The sequence below is a fragment of the Apium graveolens genome, chromosome 3 (assembly GCF_009905375.1).
Source record: "Apium graveolens cultivar Ventura chromosome 3, ASM990537v1, whole genome shotgun sequence".
NCBI classification, from domain to species: domain Eukaryota; kingdom Viridiplantae; phylum Streptophyta; class Magnoliopsida; order Apiales; family Apiaceae; genus Apium; species Apium graveolens.
The window spans coordinates 108,542,439-108,548,438 of NC_133649.1; positions in this window are offsets into that span (position 1 = coordinate 108,542,439).

The window sequence follows — 6,000 nt, forward strand, 5'->3', positions numbered from 1 at the left end:
ACTTAGAATTTGAAAAATTCCAATTTAATTTTTGTTTTTGAAAAATGAATTTGCAGAGATTTCTGTCATATTTATAATTCATATTTCAGTTAATTTCCAATTAAATCAAATTAATTTTGATTTACTAGAAATTAATCTGCTGCAACACATTAGCTGAGTTCTTGCCTTAGGATGAAGAATTAAGCATTCCAATTTCACCTACAAGTCAAGTGAAAGTTGCTTTATCTAAAGGTTTAGTAAAAATGTCAGCTAATTGTTTTTCTGTTGAAACAAAAATGAGCTCAATAGTACCATTTGTTGCATGCTCTCTAATAAAATGGTACCTTACATCAATGTGCTTTGTTCTAGAATGATTAACTGGATTAGCCACTATAGATATAGCACTAGTATTGTCACACATAATTGGAATTTTGTGTAACACTAGGCCATAGTCCATTAGCTGATTTCTAATCCAAAACACTTGAGCACAACAACTTCCTGTAACTATGTATTCAGCCTTTGTTGTAGAAGTTGACACAAATTGTTGTTTCTTGCTATACCAGGATACAAGTCTTTTTCCAAGAAATTGACAGCTCCCACTAGTACTCTTCCGGTCAACCTTGCATCCAACAAAATCTGCATCTGTGTAGCCAACAGCTTCAAAACTAGTTCCCTTAGGATACCATAATCCCAAGTTTGGAGTCCCCTTCAAGCATATGAAAATTCTCTTTACAGCCATCAAATGTGATTCTTTTGGATTGGCTTGAAATCTTGCACACAGACATGTAGCAAACATGATGTCTGGTCTGTTTGCAGTTAATTAAAGTAAAGATCCAATCATCCATCTATAGCTTGAAATATCTACACTTTTGACCTTTTTATCTTCATCCAACTTTGTTGTTGTAGACATATGTGTAGATGCAGGTGAACAATCAATCATACCAAACTTCTTCAATAAATCCTTGACATACTTGGTTTGGCTGATGAAGATTCCATCACTTTTTTGACTGGATTGTAGTACAAGAAAGTAACTTAATTCTCCCATCATACTCATTTCATATTCACTCTGCATAAGCCTAGAGAATCTTTGGCAAAGCTTTTCATTTGTAGAGACAAAGATGATATCATCCACATAAATTTGAACTAGGATCATATCATCACCATGTTTCTTGTAAAAGAGAGTTTTGTCTATAGTCCCTCTAGTAAAACCATGCTTAAGTAGGAATTCTGACGATGTATCATACCAAGCTCTAGGTTCTTGCTTTAGTCCATATAGAGCCTTGAGTAACTTGTACACAAAATTTGGAAATTTTGGATCTTCAAAGCCAAGTGACTGTTGCACATACACTTCTTCTTCTAGCTCACCATATAGGAAGGCACTCTTAACATCCATTTGATACACTTTGAAATTTGAATGTGCAGCAAATTCTAGAAAGATTCTTATTGCTTCAAGTCTTGTAACTGGAGCAAAAGTTTCATCATAATCAATTCCTTCCTCCCGTGAGTAGCCTTTTGCAACCAACCTTGCTTTGTTTCCGGTAACTATACCATTTTCATCCATCTTGTTCCTAAACACCCATTTTGTTCCAATTACACTTCAATTCTTTGGTGCAGGAACTAGATCCCAAACTTTGCTTCTTTCAAACTGATTAAGCTCCTCTTGCATTGAAGATATCTAATCAGGATCCATTAGAGCTTCTTCAGTTTTCTTGGGCTCTACTTGAAATAGAAAGTATGCATGTAGGCACTCATTAGCAGTTGCACTTCTAATTCTCACACCAGCAGTAGGATCACCAATAATTGCTTCTCTAGTGTAAATTCTATCCCACTTCCTTGTGTGAGCTTGTTGACTTGTGCCTTCATCATTTTCCTCATTATTGGTATGACTTGTAGATCCTTATTCTCTTTCTCCCCCTGAGTTTGTGCTATCAAATTTAGGTGATTAAGATGAGCTTCCAATTCTATGATTTTCCTGTTCAGTAGTCTCTTCATTCAACATCTGTTATGCATTGACTTCATCTTCACCATCAGAATCACTATCAATGTTGAGGTTTCCAAATGCAAGGGCTTCAGCTTCATTATCATCAAGGCATTCCAAGCCTGGACACTTGTCATCATCAAAAGTCACATCTGTGCTTTCCATAATGTAACACCCCCAAATCCGGGGTCGGAGATCCGGGTTGTAACGAGTTCCATTTCCATTAATAATACTCAATATTAATAAACAAACAACTACTGCGTACTGTGACCCCACAATATACACACACACCACAAGTTATTGTCTCAGAGATGAATACCAAAAATAACACAAGTCATTTTATTCCACAATCATAAGTTATTACACCTCAAAAGGATTTCTGAATAGATTTACATAATCTTTTCCATTACTACAATTTGTAAATATACATAAGTCTGGTACATCAAAAGTTGAAAGCCTATCCTATTGGTAGTTCCTACCTCAGCTACAGTGGCATTAACGCCTACAGGAAACTGAGGAACGTTTCCTATCCGCTCACGAGCTGGGAGCTTGGTCCTGTTCATCTTGTCTATCTGTTGTTGTGTGATGAAAGAAGAAAGCAAGGGTGAGAAACAAGCCCATCGAAATAATATGTATAATACTTTACTATATATGAGCATTCTCATAGTTTTCATGAAAGTCTTGGTCAAGCAAAAATGAACCAAGTTTGATATCTTAACGCGACCAAGTCGCAAAATAATCAGAATATATATATACATACTTTTCAAAATCTTGGAAATCCTCTCCCATGCATAATATACATAGAGTTCCAGTTTATAACTGTATAAAAAAATATCGTTGCAAGGTGATCTCATATATCTAACCTTGTCTCAACGTTTTTCTGAAAATCTTTGTCATGCATAAGATAATCATTAACTAGATATAAGTTGAAAATATGAAGTTACAAGATACTCCAATATACTTATATCTTTTCCGAATACTACTTGAACTACCACCGTTCAAGTTATAATCAGTTTCAAAAGTTCATCACATAGATGAGACTACGAGATAGGACTTGAATATATTCAATCTTTGAAATGTCATTTAAAGAAATGAAGTTACTAGATACTTCATTAATTCCCGATATATATATATATATACACCTATATATATATCTCATACATTCCTTGAAACCCTCTGTTATGAAAAGTATAAACAGAGTTATAATACCCAATGAATTTGGAACGAAGAGAATTTTGGCATAAACCAGGTATCTTGCTGATCAGGAAAAAATACCAATAAGTAACCTTTTCTACTATAGATGGATGAATTCCTCGCCGATCATCACCCTGGCCGCATTAGGACCTCGCGCTTGACCGTTACCTGGACACTCACGCGTGGATGGACTGTCACCCAGCCTCTTACACCTTCATAGACCGTACCCCGGCCTGTCGCTTATGCCGACTCAATTAGATGGACTTACTTCCCGAACGTTGGGCAAGTAATCAAATTGTTTTCTCAAAACAGCAACCACGTTGCGAATATAAAATACACCACAGAGCCGGATCCCTCAGATTTTTGAGCGAGTATTCAAGTCCCCTTCGAAATGAAGATCTTAAATTTGAAAACGAGTGTTGGGATCCACTCTAACTTTTAAAATTATTTTGAAGACTCGAAAACATTTTTAAGAATGTTTGGAGTAATGCTAATTTAATAAAATAAATCAATCCCAATATATTGGAAAATATCTGAATATTATTATTTAAATAATATTCCCATAAGGATAATATTTATAAAAATAAATGAAGTAGAAGTTTTAAAAACTCATACTTGAAACGAATAATAATAACAAAGATATACTTATACGAAAGTACGATCTTTATTTGAATAATCGAAAATAAGTTTGATTATAATTCAAAACTATCGAATATACCTTATTTGATTAATAGTTACAGAAAACTATATATATATATATATATTATACTTGGGAACATCGACTACCGGTTTAGAAAAATGTTCACCTTTGGGTCCCTTATACTAAGGGTATACGTGACTACTGCTTATCTCTAGCATAGGTATTATGCAGTTTATAAGCATTTGAATTGATAATAGAATATCAAGATTTCACAGCATGCATATATATACCATATCAACATGCTCCAATATATTGCAAGATTTGCTAATAACAGTCATGCACTTATCTCAAGATAATGCATCAATATATTTACATCACAACAACAGTATAATGGGTAGAAAACTTGCCTGAGTGTTCCGGGATAGACTTAAGTGGGTCCGGTAACCTATGAATAACAACTTAATTCGGAATTAGACCATGGTCGCTTAAGAAACTAGTCAAAACTCACTTATACCCTAACGGTCGCTTACACGCTTAACAATTTGCGTTAATCGCTTGCGTATCCTCGGCTCCACCAATTTTAATAAATTAATCGTTACAAATTTTAAGGCAACTTTTTCGTGAATACTTTACCAACTGCCTAACCCACCTTACATAATTGTTTCGTAATCCAATTAGTCTTTTAAGGGCCTTAAACAAGGTCTCAAAGTAAAGCGAGGGGGTAAAGGTTCGTTCGCGAAACGCCGTTACCTAAAACGGTCGTTTCTCCTAAACCGTACATCAGAACCAAGCGATCCACATATCAAAATGAAGCTTACGACACGCTCTAACTAAGAATGGCAATCTTACAGATTGGTTTCTGAGTTATATTTCCTGAACACTAACAACAAACAGTTGAATAAAAATTGGCATTACAACGACTATATTTACGCGATTACCAATGTTTAAACTACTCCAATTAACCACCAAGCAACTCATAACCATCAATACAACAAAACTTCACCTAAACCATACCACATCAGTCCATAACCTAAAAAGTTTTTCAACTCAAACAACCACAATCAAGACCTATGAACTATAATTAAGCTGCAATTACCAAAATATTTCCAAATCAAACCAAACTACTAATAATCACAATCCATGCTTCTCATTTCACAAAACCAACCATTAAACTTACTAACAAATAAAGTAAAGGCTAGGGTTTGAAGTTTATACCTTCCTTGGTAGGTGTTAAGTTGCTAGGAAGCCTTAGGGAGCCTTAATCTAACCTCCTACAAGCTTGATCTTTCCAAAGAAATCAAGAACACAAAGTTAGGTTTTGAAGTTTCTAAAAGTCCGATTGAAAGAACTGTAGAGATGAGGGCCTTAACATGCTTATTTGGACTAGACTTGTGAACAAGAGTTGTAGGCCATCTCAATACCTTTCCAACTAGCTATAGAACACAATATTTGATGAGTATTGAAGGAGTTATGGCAGTTTGAAGTTGCTGGGTTTGTTTTGGCCGGGAGTTTTTGTTCTTGGAAGCATAAGTCAACTTCTAATTTTTGTGTTTTATAATATTTGCTTGGTTCCTTCTCCTTTTTGTCTTGGCAATTGTTTTAGCTTTTTACCATGGTAAATTTTACATGTACCAAAATCAACCAACAAAACAAAACCCCTTGTCATGCTTATGTCATCCTGCTTGTGTCATCTATTTGCCACATGTTTTTTCTTGTGGTTTGATGATGTCATAATACCTTGGATTCTTGTACAAGCTTATCTCTTGGTTGCGTATTTGTTTTACGGTTTGCTTAACTTTCATTCTCATTCGTCGTTTGAGGGATCTTATCCGGGATCTTATTACTTGGGTTCCCCTAAACCTTTCTCAATATTTTATATTCCTTTTATGATCCTCTCTTATAATCCTTGAATTTAAATCCTATTAATCATGTTACCTTATACTCAATTCTTTCTTGTATCTGGTGGATTTTCGGGAAAAATCAAAGTATCCGGATTCGAATTCTAATGACCTTTACAAACACTCATTTACTTTATGGAATACTAATACGATCTTAGAATTTTCATAACAGTATTCCTATATAGTGTGGTCTGATAATTTTCCTTAATCAGCAACATCAGCAAAAGTTACTATTCATCCGTGTTTGAAAAATTCCAAAAATTGGGGTTATTACAGTCTCCCCTCCTTAAAAGGATTCCGTCCCGAAATCA